The sequence below is a fragment of the Papilio machaon genome, chromosome 16 (genome assembly GCF_912999745.1).
Source record: "Papilio machaon chromosome 16, ilPapMach1.1, whole genome shotgun sequence".
In the NCBI taxonomy this organism is placed as follows: Eukaryota; Metazoa; Arthropoda; class Insecta; order Lepidoptera; family Papilionidae; genus Papilio; species Papilio machaon.
In genome coordinates this window covers 8,034,105-8,050,902 of record NC_060001.1, presented here as the reverse complement: position 1 = coordinate 8,050,902, position 16,798 = coordinate 8,034,105, and positions in this window count along the sequence as shown.

Genomic DNA, 16,798 nt, shown 5'->3' with positions numbered 1-16,798 from the left:
CTTAGAAATCGATAAAGGTAGATTAAAGATCGATGTCCCTTTAATTAATTGTTTAATAAAAAGACAAATGGACGCTGTCAACAAAGCTGCAGCAGTCCCGCCGCGGGGCGGGTGAAGGCGCGGGCCGCGGCCATCCCGCTGCGAACACATTCCATGAGCTTGTCACAAGTTTTATGTTTAGTGTGGGAGGGCGCCACTGCAGAGACACTTTGAAGTTTTTATTGATAACGACAGGTGTCGTGAGACGCCGGGCGCGGCCACTTGTCTTTCTTAAGCTATTAAACTTTCCAGTCATCAACTTTCTTTATAGGTACTTCGACTGCAGTTGAATGAACTTAAGTTGCAATTATGAATTTATTTCAGCAAGTAGAGATTAATTAGCACACACTTATTAGTTATATTTCGCAATTTCTTAAAATAAATTAAAAGTACATTTACTTAGATATTAAGGTTTAATGTAACTATGTGTGTTTACAATGTTTAAAAAGGTAAATAACACAATTCGTGGACATGGATCTGTCATTCATTGTAGCGGTCAAGAGACTCTTTCATCTAAAATTATGTTTCGAACAGAACCGAGGCACTCCAAGGCCTTGTTATTTACGTCATCAAATCATAATTGAAGCGAAAGACAATTATTGTAACATTCATATTATGTCGTTCAACAACTTTCAACTTGTTTTGATTACATATTAAATATAATATCAACAAACGTAATGTTTGTGCGTGACCATTTGTTATTCCGCGCAGCGCGCACGCGCATGTCGCAGTAACGAGCAAAAAATGACGTATACAGGTGAGTTGTGAGCGGGGAGACCGCCTGCCCACCCCATTAGCGCTGCGCGGCGCTGTTGTACAGCCTCGTATGGTGCGCGTCAAACATCGCACCATCGGCTATGCTAGCTCGACTGCAATCACGCCACAAACATCAACTAAACAAACTTGTTGTCTCACTTCGTCACCCACGTTCGGACAAGGTAAAGTATTTTATATTCTTCTGCTAACTCTCTTAATGTGGATAAAGTCACATGGTTTTATATATGTAGTGTTTGTGGAATTGGTTCAGGTTAAAGTGGCTGCAGTAAACACATAAACACGCTACCTGTCAACAGAACTTTATAAAAACTAATGTTATTAATTTTCATAATAAAAAGAAAAAAGTTATGTAACTATTATATATTTCATATAATAATGAAACCAAGAAAGTTGGCCATCGTCCAGTCCTGGTTCCTGTGTACTGTTTAATGTATTAATACTACTAGTATTTTCTCATTTCGGCCATGGTTGGTTTCTGAGACAAATATCTCTGTATAAAACATATCAGCATGCCCTGACATTATCTGTGACAAAACAGACACGGATATTTATAATGGGGATTTAGGTCTCAGAAATCCACGATGAGTATACTATGTATACTAGCAGTTTTATATTGCTTTAGAGTGGTATTTATGATTAATCTAAGTTTGATTTCATTTAATTAATAATTGAAATAAGTATATCATCGGACTACGGCTGCCACGCCACGCCCCGCGTCCCGCGCTCGAGCGCAGCAGCCGGCTCAGTTATCATAACACGTCCTCTCTCGATTCAAGCCCAGTTTTTGTTGCCATCGCCGTTGAAAGCTGCTTAACTCACTGATAAACCGTTTACGTTCAATTAGACGTTGAATGATCAATATATATGCTCAGGAAAGGCAATATACTTAGTCCAATTACTGTAATAATTTATATAAAGTGTTCTTTTTGTAAGTTTATATTGTGGCAAATAGATACAATACCATATATCATCAGTATTCCATCACAACTTGATTTTGATTAATTTAGAGTAGTGGAAGAAATAATAACATGAAGTAAAACAGTAAATTTAGATTCAATCAGTGCCGCCAGCGCCACTACAGCACTGCTACAAACGTCATAACTTTTGAGGTCGACCATTACATAAATATGATAGACATGCAGTTAAGATGAGTGCGGTTCTGGGAAGTTGTGCGATGCGGGTTTGCGGCGGTCACCGGGCGGCGGCGGTCACCAGGCGGTGGGCACCGGACGGCTGGCGGAGGCAGGGGCCTCGCACTCCGACGTAATTGCCAGTAATTGATACAGCCGTCAGCCGGGGCTGGCCGGTCACGACGCTCCACGCATGCAAACCGCTCCGACACACTAAATATATGGTGTGGACCTGTATTATCTCCCAAAATAATCTCTTATTCTCAGTAAATTTAACTTTCACAGCTTAGGAATTAATAACGAATTGGAATCGATCGGTTAATCGATCATTTTGGAAGAAAAGGTAATGTAATAACGGCAGAGACAATAAGAAATCGTGAAAAATATAGAAGTGTAATGAGTGTAGGTGATTTTAATTATGATTCATCGAAGGTTTATGTAGCAATAGCGTCAACATTGAATTTTATGACATCAGATACAAACTCTCGTAAATTCAATCTCATACACCATTACAAGCTGATTACAAACTATTAAAAAGAAAAATAGTAGCGGGTAGCAGCAGGTGGATCAGCAACCTTGTCTTTAGGCTCATACATTATGCATAATCTAGATTTTAGTGCTTTATTATTTGATGGCAGATTTCACCAAGTTCTCCCTCACTGTATATAGAAGTTCTTAAAAAAATAATATCTTTTTTGAACCTTTTGCTCACTGTTGTAAATTTCTCAGCATTATTGCCGCCCTTGGAGACTGGATTTAGTTTTGTTAGATCTTAGGCAATAGATTTAATCTTTCTTCGATAGCTGAAGTATTTTATTGATATACCTTTTTAAGAAACTTTTTCGAGTTGTGTGCGTCTGAAGATGTCCAAGTTTTCTCGTTTGATCATCACTGGTGAATTTTGTACGTCGTTATCAAACTTTTGAAAGAGATGTAAATCTTTACGATCCCCGTCCCATCTTTTTGTAAAGCTCTTAATATCCTCGTGTTAATATTTGTGGTAAATCTCTTCACATTATATAGTTACAAGTTATCTGGCGCTGATAGTTTATCTCTGCGACGGCGTTGCCCTCTGCGGCGCACTCGGAATGTCTTACTTAAGGGAGCAATTAATTTTATGTTTTAATTTGTTTTATCTTTTAATCAAACTCACCAATGTCTCGGCGGCGTGTGAAAGTTTTTAATTTTGATTTTTAAATTGTATCGGTACTGCTGATGTCGAGCTGCGACATTTCTACGACAACTGCTGCGTTACGTTGTGTCTTGCTGTGTTATCTTGCCTATAAGTCCGTGGGTATAGGATACGCATAGTTTGCGCACCTGACCAGTCAGTTCCCTGTAACCGGAATGCCCTCGCGTGCCCGCCCCGCCCCTCCCTCACCGTACCTCAAGCCCTGCACCGCGTGCAGAGCGTTCGTATTGCTTTTATCTCAGTTCGGAATTTCTCTCGTCTAATAACATAATTGGGTATTGCGAATCGAGCCGCGCTATTAGTGGGAATTGGGTCTAAGAATATATCTCGGCCGGTGCGGCATTAATCAGCTACAATATATTCGCAAGCAATTAATTGCCAGATAAGCTGCAGAGAGTGTGGCGGCGGCGGCGGCGTCGGCGGCGTCCGGATGAGCATCACATCTTTCAATATTATTACATTTTTATTTCTTATTGGCTTTATTTATTTACATTTATTTTTAATATTATTGAGAGACTGAGGGAACGAGAGCGGGGTGGCGGCGTACTGTGTCTCTCTGCCATGCTGCGGGGAATTAGGACATAAGGTAAACATACCTCCAATTTAAGAATAACAAATAGATTACTATGCGATGTACCTCATTTGCACTCTTCGTAATGAAATATGAGAAAGTTCATGTTATTACGAGGTGCGGGTTGCGGGGTGCGGGGTGCGGGGCCGGGAGGCGGTGACACACGCTGAGCTCGTAACGGTGTTTCAAGTCCGGGCGGCGCTCCCGGAGCGGGCGTCCTTTACGGCGCTTTCTTTATGTCTTATGGGGACTTTATGGTGTGCGCAGGCAGATTTAGTGTGCCATATCGCCGCTGCGGACGCGGACCGACGCGAGGGTGCCACTCCCGCAGGCTACTGAGCATGTACTGACGTCATAAACGACAAGTGTGACGTTTTTATTCCTTAAGGTTTCTGCTTGCGTTCTGTTGAGATTCTTGTTTATTCGATGTGGCAATAAATTTGAAAGGTCAGTAGTTTCGGAATTTTCTGTTTACGCGTGTACTGTAGGGTTTCCTGCTTGTTATTTCGGATTTTATAAACATTATATTTTTCTCTGTGCCTTTAATCAAATTACGCTTTCACTCGCACTTTAACAAGGGTTAATATTATCTATGGTTACAAATTCATTATTTGGCGATCTCTCTGCTCTGTAAGGTTTTGAAATCGAACAAGAAATTCCAATTAGTACCGTAAAATGTCAACATCGATCGCACGGTATATTTCCTCGGCAACTTGCGAGACATAAATTCTCTTACAACTGCTTAGATTTCGTGGCAGGTATTCACAAACCGACACTATTATGTTTATTGCTATGAGATGTTGATTTAATTAATATATTCATCAATTAGCGGTGAGCGCCATCTGGCGATGAGTGCGTGAGTGCGCGCTCGGAGCTCGTTATTAACATCATGATAAAGTTCGCCATAAAATCAAAACGCGTATCTATACTTTTATGCTCGAGGCATGAATACCAAAGCAGCTTCACATAAACACCGCGATGTGGCAGCTTTATTCGCTTAATGTATAATTAATGTGATGCTTATTTTACAACATCGTCGAGATAATCTTGGCAAGGCAACATTGCTCAGCTATGTATTATAATTTTTCTAAAAATTTGTCACTGAATTAGTTTGTTTTGACCACACAAGTGGCTAATGCTACTGTAGAGACGAAACAAAAATAAAATCTGTATTAATTCTTAGTTGTTTTTTAGTTGCGTTGCTCCAAGTTGTACATTTTTCAATGACCAGAATCAAGTTTAAGTCACTTTTACGAGCATAAATTTCTCTTAAGATTTTTTTTATTGCATCGGAAGTCTTCGCCAGTTCAACAAAATGTGCTTTATTTAATTCTTATTCTGTTCACCTGCACAGCAGCGGCATGGTAATTCGACACCTGTTGGTGCGGTAGGATAGGAATGCCTCGGTACGCGGCGCCGAGCCGAGCCGAGCCGAGCGGCGCTGTGCGGTTGTCATACACAATACATACATGCACGATACCCACTACGTCACTATCATTATATGTTAGTATGGAGATGTAGCGTGTCGGCTGCCAGCACGTCGCAGCAGCTCCGGTACGCAAATTACGCAATGAACCTTGCCAAGGTTCTACATATTATATCACATAAGACGTACGTTGTATTATTGAACATTAATAAATAAATTAAATATATTCTCTGTTTTTTCTTTTAAATTCATATTTATTATTACACACTTTACATACATTTATCTTGTTCTCACTTTTGTCATTGAAAAACATTTTTATCAATTCAAAAATGTTTAAGTTAATTTTTAACTTGTAGTGCATAAACTTGTTTGATGTTAATACTGTGTTTATTTAAAAGAAAAACTCAAAATATCCGTACGATAAAGGTCATACAGCTAGGTACTGACGTCGCTTTAGAGTAGTTAGATATGTGGTCGCAAATAAAACCTTCTCACATACAACGAAACAAGTTGTATTATAAATGTCTAACAACCTGGAACAACTACATTCACGACCTCGTCGCTTGGTGTCCCTCACTTACACTCGGGTGCACAAGAGTCCCCGAACCAGAGTCCAGAGGATCAACTTACCTTGCTCCTACTTAACTACACCTTTATTATCTACATACATGGAGTAAAATGTACTGTGCTTTTATATAAGAAATTCTAGCTATTCTATACAATTTACCTATATCTTATTTAGTAAACACTTTAAATGCTCATTAATAACTACCAAATGAAATGGTGTTAACCATTAACATTGAGACAGTCTGTGAATGAAATCCTTAATGACATTTGGTAACGAGCGAGAGTCGAGATTCAAAGAATCAAAGTGACACATTCCTTGGGCCTTTTTGATATAATCCTTTATCTGTCACGGACATTAGGGACCTTGTCAGTTACGCCATCCCAGCCTCAAAAGGGTCCCGGCGGCGCGGCGGCCGGGCGAAGCGAGCATCGGTGCGGACAATTATATATTTGACAAGGTGTACACGATCTATCAGATGAAGACGATCATACATCCCCGTTTGTGTGTGTGTGAGTGTGTCTCAGTTATAATAAGTAATGTGATGTGTTCGTGCGTGTAACATTAAGCATATGCGTGTCATAAAAAAATTACCGACCAAGGGAAATCCGACACTAAGTGATGCGTTGATTAGAGATTAATCATTTGACAAATGTTTAATTGATAGGACATTGTACTATTTTGTAAGTCAAATATTTGTGAAAATATTGAACTATTAAAACTTATAATATTTTTTCATTTTCGTCATCGACGTAACATTTAGCCATCACTGTATTGTTATGGTAATAAAATAAATCAATAAATTCATCAATTGATTGCTTTCTAACCAAATCATTTTAATTTACATATCAATAGTATTGTTTAAATTCGAATAAATCTTTCATAATTTCCTTTTACATGTGAAATATGTGATTCTACCAAACTTTTGCATCAATTGTAACAGTTCCCGCAAGCCCCGGGCCCCGGGCCCCGGGCACAGAGCGGGTCTAACAAATGCGCGGTGTATCGGAGCGCGTCATCGTGAGAAATGCCTCCGACCGACGCGACGCGGAGCGGAATATCTCCAATCGCCTCGATCATATCATATCACATAAACTCACCTCACTAGGAACACCATTTACATGGGAATGAAAGACGTGAAGTCAATGTTGAATAAATATTTTGAAATAACCACATTTACTATAAGAAAAGTATGAATACAGTTCAAGTCTTTTAAAACTCACTTTAATTGCCAATATGCTACTGGATAAGATTATTAAATAATAATAAAACTAATATAAACCTCATATTATTTTTCTAAAATTGTATCTTTTTCGCAATTTTTGTAATAATGTTGTTTAAATTGAATTTTTATTTAACCACAAATATACCCTAGTAGTTTTAATTCTGGGTTACCACCATCACAAAGAAGATGAGCGATCAAGTTCGAAGTAATTCATGTTGTCGTCTGAAGAGAGTGCGTGCTGGAGGTCAATAAATGTATTATTTGCATCCGTACGGGACATGTCCAAGTGCGTGGACACCATCGCGCTTAACACAATCTACGTGTCTGTATGTCCCCCTGCCCTTCTGCAACACTGTTGCTTGTCTCTTACTGTATATCTACGAATGTGTTGCTCGCTCCAATTTTATACTGAATTTATGTATTTGGACGTTTTACGAACAAGTTATGTTGATGTCATTAAAATAATTAAAGTAAAACGAAATTAGAGATAAGACACACCAAAAATGTTATGCTTAGGACTTAAAAGTTCAGGTAAAAATTGTAGCAGAAGGATGAAAAATCTTTCTTCTTTATTACCTGGGTTACGCTTATTTTATTATGTAAATTATTGAGTGATGTAAATTTTCTGTTAAACTATAAACGTAAATGGCAGAAAAATCATGTTACAATTTTGTAATACGATAAAGATAAGTGGAGGTGACTCGTTCCCTAAAATATTCACACGGATGCTATTATATCAGTGTTTGAAAACATGCGGTCGGCCAAAACCAGCCTTTGCCAATTTATTGCCTTAACTAAATGAGTTTAATGATTATCATTAATTTCTCATTAATTACTAGCTCGTAAAATTCTTGTATAGATACCGATGGTCATTAGTTAATTGCACGATTTTAATTTAAATATAAATGAGAATAAGTCAATGGCCACACACGACACGACTCGCCTCCGACACGCACTTAGCTCCTAGACACGTTGTGCAGTTCATTTGTAAACGTCCTTTTGTTATTTCTCAACATTTCACGTAAAAAACCTACATATTCAAGATGAAAAAAGAAAAATTTGTAGGTGTTAATTAAAGGATATAATTCAATAAGGATTTCAATGTGCCACCGCTTATTTCTCAGCAGTAAATCAATCTTTTATTACAAAAGAATAGCTGTCACCCGAGACTCCGCCCGCGCGGAATTAAAAAAAACGTAATAATTAGCCTATACGTTCTTCCAGGCTATGTTCTATATCTATACCAAATTCCATCAAGATCCGTTGAGCCGTCCCGCAGATACCTTCAAACAAACATCCATCCATCTAAACATTCCCATTTATAATATAAGTAAGACTAAAAAGCAAACTAGACATAAGTAGAAAAGCGTTTTTTTCTTTCTTTAATTTTGTTATATTGGTGACACTGACCAAGACATTGTCTCGTATACCTACTCCTACTATGCACAAAGTGAAAGTTGATATCCGTGTTGTAAATATTCATACAAAATTACAAAATTAATCAACCTCATGTCTTCAATCAGAGCATGCTGAAAGGTACATTTTATTCCTTAGAGCTACATCTCCCCCATTCACCACTTGAGACCGAGCAATAGATAGGAGGTATATATTTTAATTACGTAAAGGTGTTGAGCATTATCGAGGCCCTTGCGCTGTCACGACAACCGCCGGCCGCTTGAGTGTTGTCTGCGCACACAAAACATTCTCACGCACGCATCTTAACGTTAACTCAATAAAATATGTAAGTTGTCTCCACACTTAGTTAGCATAATGGTCAACATATCGGACACATCTGCATAATGAGCCCGCGACTTGCGCTTAATTTTATATTTATCTACTGTTCTCGGGTTCCATTTTGACAAATACTATTAAATATTAGAACTTTATAGTGTTATTTAAAATGTAAATATATTCAGCAAGGAAATAAGAAACAGCAAATTAGTTATTTAAATCTTACTTTTCAAAATACTATTAGGATTCTAACAGTCGATACTCACATTACATTTCGTTACACGTTTTCAAAGACAGAAAGCGAGACAACGAGCAGAGGTTGTGAGGAACTTTATTATTTATTATTATAATTAACCAAAGCTCGATACATGAAAGTTTACGTCCGAGGCTCTATAAAAGATACGACCGTTTACTAATGCATATGGCTTTTTAAATCGGCCGTAAAATTTGGAGGCCGGCGGTAAAGGCTGCCACACACGGGCGACCGAATTCCCTCTAAGAAGTCCCATACATTAAGTTAATTTAGAATAATTATATAAGTATTTGCATGAGTGAACCGCGTCGTGTGGCGAGGTCATCACTGGAATGTAACGACTGCTGATAACGTGAAATTTATCTCTGAATCATGATGTTTTAAAACCTTATGTCTACTCTTAAATTGAGAGGAATAAATTGAAATTTAAAATGTTTCCTTACCTTAAGTAAGTTAGACACACAATTGTCAGTTATCTATACGTGAGTTGTTTTAAATAAAACAGTTACATTTTTATTAGAAACATTTATTTCTATTAGATAAATACATACTAACGAGCAGGACGCATTAGGAGGGGGGTGGAGGGGGGGGGAGTGTTGTAACTGATACCGTAATGCACCGGGCGACAGGGGATATAACAAATTAATAGGAACATGGGATTCATGGGACCTCGAATACAAAAACCACAAAACATTGTCTCCTGGTCTCGTAATTTTGGAGTTATACTCTAGATTAAACGCCCTTTACACTTTAATTTATTTGAAACCTTCAGAATGAGAGCCGAACAACAAACACCTCATCCATTGTGGTATTTAACATAAATTTTTAATATAAATTATTTAATTATGATAATTAAATATGTCTTTTGGTTTTATGCCTCTTTCTATGTTAATTCTAAATTGAATATCCAAAATATTAAATAAATGTTAAATTTAAATTCAAATTATAAAATCGATAGTCATGTTACAATATTTAAAGAAATAGTATTGAAGGGAGTTCTTTTACAGGTTTTAACTTTGTAATTTAAATATGAAGATAACAGACATTTACACAAGATTATATTTATGATACAAAACAGTTTTCAAGGAACAATTTTTTAGACATTTTAGATTTACATAGGATAGGATTTAGTTGGAGGTTGTACTCGTAGTTGAAAGATCAATTACAAACAACTGTTAATGTAGTGACACTTGCAAATGTGTATTATTGATACATTTTTACACTTGTATTACTTTTAGTAAGTGAAGTCGGAGCATTATACTAAAGCAGTATTTAAAATTCATCTATCTTTATGAGTAACTAGCGTTTACCCACGACTCTGCCCGCGCGGAATTAAAAAAACTTGACATGTAGCCTACGTGTTCTTCCAGACTATGTTCTACATCTGTGCCAAATTACATCAAGAACCGTTGAGCCGCTCCGGAGATACCTTCAAACATACATACATCCATCTAAACTATCGCATTTATAATATTAGTAAGATAGTGTTATTGTGGCCGAGTGACGTACAGACAGCGCCGTAGGTCCGTGGGGGCAGGGGGGTGCGGGGGCGCACAGAACAGGCTCGTAAAATATTTTACGAGGTCCCGATTGGCCTCTGGTAATGGGTTAATAATTTTATAACCTTTTCAACGTTAGTGCGTGTAATATTGAAGAAATCTGTTGAAAACTTGTTACGTTTTGTCCGCTAGGTAACATGAAAGCGATAATAATGAAATTTTATGGAAATGTTGGATATAATTTACGGCGAGCGTGCTAACAATGTGAATCTGTCGACGTTCTTTTGCATGTCTTCCCTTTTGTTGTCTGCGTGACAGGACACTAATGTTTTCGCGGACATTTTACTACACGGATATGTATGTAGATAGGTTATTTGGTTAATAGGTTTGGTAGGTTAGGTAGGTTATAGGATAGTTGAGAAAATTCTAAGATTTCGAGTTCTTTTAACGTGAAAAGCAATACGCTAATTTGACGGAGTGTTTTTGCGTCAAGACTCATTTATCTTAATGTTAATTTCCGACCCCCTTTCGTCCGTCAGTCTGTCAGTCTGTCGGCACGGAATGTAATTTTAACAACTACTAGAATTGCTAAAAATTTTGTATTTCTAAGATATATTTTGAGGTCTTATTAAGAGAATGTAAGAGTAATCTATTGTTGACCAGTAACACACCAGTCAACGCTTGATTATACACAATTTACCTTTCCAGTAGACGTGCTTATATGAGTTGGAACTTTTAAAGGGTCCAGTTGGAATGTTGAATGATGTTTTTGTGAAGCAATAAAATAATGTGAATTTAAAACTCATTTGAGATTATTAATATTCTCGTGTGCGGGTGTAGAATGACATTTCCGCGTTGAGAGCACACGTGATACGGTTGCCAAGTGCCGGCGTTGCGTCGACCCAAAGCGTTGCTATGACGACGGCATTGCACAATATACGGTCTCAAAAGTAAGACACAATTTAATAAAGTATGTTGTCTAGCTGTAAGGAGTTGTATTCAGAGCTTCTTTGCTATGTACACTTGACCTCACAACTACGTTCGATATCAAGTGCTAATTCAACATTATCCTATTAATAACACATTTGATTAAGGAATAAGTGGAAAGTTAATTATTCTCTCGATATATGAATTTAGTACTTGAAGCTTTGTAACAAAGGTATAGCAGGAAAGAGTGTTCATTAAGTCTGCAGGTGGGCCAGCGGTTAACTTGTACAAAGTTCGGCCGCCGCCAATTTGTGCAGCCTTGGAGTTCCGCAAACAGATTCGAGACAAGATATTTTTGTTAATTAGCCCTTTGTGGCATTTTTTACCACATCACTTTGCCAAGTTTGGTGATAACTTGACCGCTTTTTTAACAATGTGGTCCATTAAAAAATTACATTATATCACGCAAAATAAGAAAAATTTGACTTCACCGCCATCTTTAAAAGTGAATTTAAGTAGCATTTCATTAATTCAACACAAAAATAAATCACTAAAGTCATATAGAATATACTTCTTGACGGAAACAGTTTTATCTAAAAAGCGAATTTATTACATCTGCTGACTGGTGACTGCCTCCGCCCGGCAGCACTCCGCCGCCGCGAGCTGACTCGACAACGCCTTTTGCTTGTTGCCTCTATATCTCCCCTTCAGTATTACTTTTCATTTGCTTTTAAAACGTACCTCTCGGCGACATCATTTCGTAAAACTTCTATATAATATCATTGACAACATTTCCATTAAACAGAGCGGTTATCAGTTTGTAGACAATAGTATCTTCAATCATCTGAAAGTGGTTTCTTTTATATTTAAATTTGATAGGATTTTAATGCGATTCCAATAATTTCCCCCAATTTATCTCCAAGATGGCGGGCAAGTGACGCGAGGCCAGGTCAAAACAAAGGACTGGCAAGATGGCGCAGCACGTGACCCTGCTACCAATGTGACAGCGCCTCGGCTGTAGTGATGTGACCTAACACTGATTATCATTTTACAACACTATTAGTGCTTGTCATTGAAATGTGGATTTAATGTTATGTTGTTTAAATTGCCTTGTCCTAAATTATCAATAATCTTTTTGTAAACAGAGTATTTATTGTTGCGTAGTAATATTTATTATTTACACATCTGACTTGTTCCCTAATTATACACAATATTATAATTATATAAATTTAAAAAATTAATTTCGTTATCAAACCGAAGATAATTTTATACTGATATATATCTCGTAAACATCGAATTTAATTATTATGCTCTTTTAATAATATTTTTATATTTTTTCAGAAAATCTTACTAAGTAGATCAGATAGAGTGGCAGTGGTAGTGGCAATGGCACATCACTGGCTCTATCTCATAGTATAGATAAAGACTCGATATTGAGGGATTAAGTGCCGCGGGGTTCGGCGATGTCTTTCCAAAGCCAGGTTTTAAAGAGGGGCCCAGAGTTGCAATCTGTTAAACAGATATCCGGATCTTCAATTCAATAGTATTCCGTCCTCGAGGTGCCGCGCCCTAATGATATATTTTCTCAGAAAACACGCGGAAGTCCGTGTAATCACTGTTATTTAAAATATAATTGGTGACATTAAATAACCTACATTACAATTAAATTAACTACAAACTTTTATTTTAACCGTTTTTGAAGAAATAATAGAGGTAATCAAAGTGGAATCCATCGAAATTCTGTTATTCGACCGACCCATTAAAAATTCAATAACAGACTTTATTATTTACTGTGAAGTAGTTGATTGGCGATTTTATTATCCGTGATTTCACTTGTAAGTACAAAAAGGCAATAAAAAGATAATAACATCTGGTAGTTATCAATATTAATCGTTCAAACTGAATGAAATACTGTCTTAAAGGCATTGTGATTCATCTTTACTAAAATGCCCATAAAATCTTATGATAAATTTATAGGTGAGGTTAGTTTAAAGCCATAAAAATATACAGAAAATTAATTTAATGAAGGCAGATATTATTGAGGTTGTACGATGACGTGGTGTTTTATTTTGCAATTGTGAAACGCCGGACAAAATGAGACTTGTTGAGAGGTCCCGTTCGTACACACTGCGCGCGGTATTGTTGCTCAAACCGGTTCCACAGTAACGCTAATTGACGTGCGACAGATAAACTCTATTATTTGTATAATAACCTATCAACATCCAGACGTAGCTCAAAGTGAATCAAAGGCGTGTTACATAAGATACACTTTCCTCTGGCAAACGTCCGCAGAATTCGCTCGAGCTTTCGACTCCGTGCACCTTAAAGGAAAGCGAGTGAGCACGAAACAAAAAGCTACGGAACATTGATCTGTTGTCAGATTGAAATAAAACTCATTTTATTGAGTGATCGTTGTGCTCTTGTCACGTTTTATATCATTAAAAACTGAAACCCGTTATGGATACGCAAGGGACAAAGCGTGGACCGCTTTTTATACGATGCGTATCTTTCTCCTTAAGTAATAAAGTTAAGATTACATTGGGATGGGAAAAGCACTTGTTACATATTGTTGTTTGAGTCGGGACGCAGAAGTCCGGAATGCCCGGTGCCGGAGAGAACCTGTCTCTTGACTGTGAAATGCAAGCCGACTCGGCTTCGGGAATTCACGTATGGAAAGAGTGACAACGATAGATCAAGCTTTTTTATCTCGTTTTAAAAAGGTTACACATAGATATTTAATCTCAGCATTGTTTTATATTATCCAAGCCATCTAAATAGATCCGAAAATTTGACATTTGTATCTTTTTTATTGACTACAATATTCAATTTCAAACATATATTTTTATGCATCTTTGTAGTGCGTCCTGGCAAGAGAAAGTTTTAGGTCTCGTACGCAGAGCTGGGCATTAACTCGTTAATCCGTTAATCGTTAATTAACGAAGTTAACTTTTTGCTTAACGGATTAACTTTTAAGTTAACTTCAAAAAGTGTTAACGCTTTTGTTAACTTCCGTTAAACTCAACTTCCGTTAATAAAAGTCCGTTAATCGTTAAATTAGAAAATTGGAGACGTGCTGTCATTTTGTTTAAATTACACGCCACGCCACGCTCGTATGTTCAGCTATGTTGGGCGACTGTCGGCGATTCGAATGGTGAACGAACGAGTTGATAATTTATATATGTGAAGTTTGCGTGCAAGTGTGATGCATCAGAGCGTCCGGGAAAGACGTGACCAACAGGACAAAATCAATAGAAGGTTCGAAATAGCATATTTCATTACGAGTATATAAAAGCACGAGTATGTAATAGCCCACATTCAGAACGCTCTTCGTCCCTGCAATACGCCACTTTTTGAGCAACTGTATTAAAACACTTTTTTACTCGTACTTTTTTTTAGCTTTTCCAAACTCCTGCGTTCTCTTTCCCAACTGTCAAAATAATGTCTGTTAAAAAGAAAAACCAACCACGATTTTTTTACAAAAAAAATCATTGAAGTTTTTACGATTCATGCAAATATTTCTAAAAAGAAGCTCCTAATTTGTTACAATATCAGATTTAATGATTTGATTCAATGAATTAGGTTAGTTTTCATTTTATTTCATCTCATTAAATTTCATTTTCATTTCATACGAATAAAAATAATCTACTGAAGACTTGGTTGTTTGGGCATAGTTCCCTTTGTCTACCCAGAATGGGTGAACAAAAAAAAATCTCTGTTGGTATTCTTTTACGGTTGGCGCCATTTTCCAAACATTTTAGTTAGTTGAGTTTATTGTGTTTTTATTATTCTATTAAATTGCTTCATTTTTTCGCAACTGTATCAAAAATAGTTGTTTAGTACATGTGCGAAACTATCATTACAACTTGTTCCAACTGTCAACCCTCACCTTCGGCTGCGCCTCGGCTCGGGTAGACATTTGTCGGAACTCTTTGCAATAACAGGCTTTCCGCACTCGTAATGAAATATATTATAATGCATTCATACTTGTCTCTAATACTAATGTGTAATTTTAAACAAGTGTCGCCACAATAAGTGTGAAATTAGTATGTATAATTGTATTATGTAGTAGGTATGGTTAACTGTTAACGATTAACTTTAACTTGCGTTAAATTTCTGAGATTTTAACGCTTTAACGATTAACGAAGTTAATTTTTTAATTAACGAATTAACGATTAACGAAGTTAACTTTTCGATTAACTGTGCCCACCTGTGCTCGTACGCAGTGGCGTTATCCGTGTTCCCTCACCGATACATTACAGCTTCGGGACACACGTTGTGATCACGTTAAGCATACATTTAAGAAATACACCTATTCGCTAAATTAATTAAACAAAACAGCGAGCGGCCAGAACAAAGCCCCGAGCTCCCCAGGGATCACTTGGTACCATTATTAATTTAGCAGACATACCCACTGCGTTAAGGCAACCTTACATCATGCGGTCAGAATTTTTGTTTCATGCTAAAGTCGTCCTTATCTTATAGTACTTAGCTGAACTTTGGTTTTATTATTCCGTGATCGTTGGAAGGTGGTAACGACCGTCTGGGCTGGAAGGAAGGTATTTAGTTGACCCCTGCGAGTGTTTTTTTAATGTATAACGAGCGTCGCGGGCAGTTCCGATAGGCCGCTATGATATACTGCACCGGCTATCTGAACCCCCGAACGATGAATGCTTTTGTGTGCCGCTTTGATGTTACCAGAACATTATGGTAAAATTTACTTGTTAGATAAAGATTAATACATTACGATAACGTGCGTAATGTCGGATTAAATAATAATTTAGGAACCACTCTCACTTATTTTGGTAAAAAAATCGAAAGCGATAGCTGATAATTTATTAGTCTACAAAATTAAAAATATCTTTGTATTCAAAAAGCACAGAAGTGAGCTTCGCTAAGACTAGACAAGACTATCTTGTCTTCTAATAGATAACGAAAAGGGACTTACAATGAAAATTGAGATTTTTGTATTCCATTTTGCCAAATAGGAGTTCTTTCGTAGTTGAACCAATTGAAACAAAACAAGTTGCAATATAAATGAGTATTTTGGGCAGGATCACGTTCTGTTGCGGTGTCCGTGACCTGCGGGAATTAATCAGGCGGCTGGCGGCTCGTGCTGCGGCTGATTTATTGCCGTCAGCACCAACATGCTCGCTGCACCACCACTGTGTCTCTGTTACTCAATTAATTAAAGTAACAAATTGTGACTAGATTCCACAGGAAGCAAGGCAAGATAGACTGACTGTATTGTATTTATAAGTCAACGCAGTATTCACTATAATAAATATCACAGAAGTCGACCAAAATCTTTTTTATTCAAAAAAGAAGGAAATAAGCTAAAAATATGAGCGCAGCAGAAGAAATGATACTGCTACTGTTGTAAGCGATGCTCCTATCTTGTATTACTCGTATATATGAGCAAATAATATAAGCCACCCAGGAGTTAAGAGCCGACAGTAAAATGTT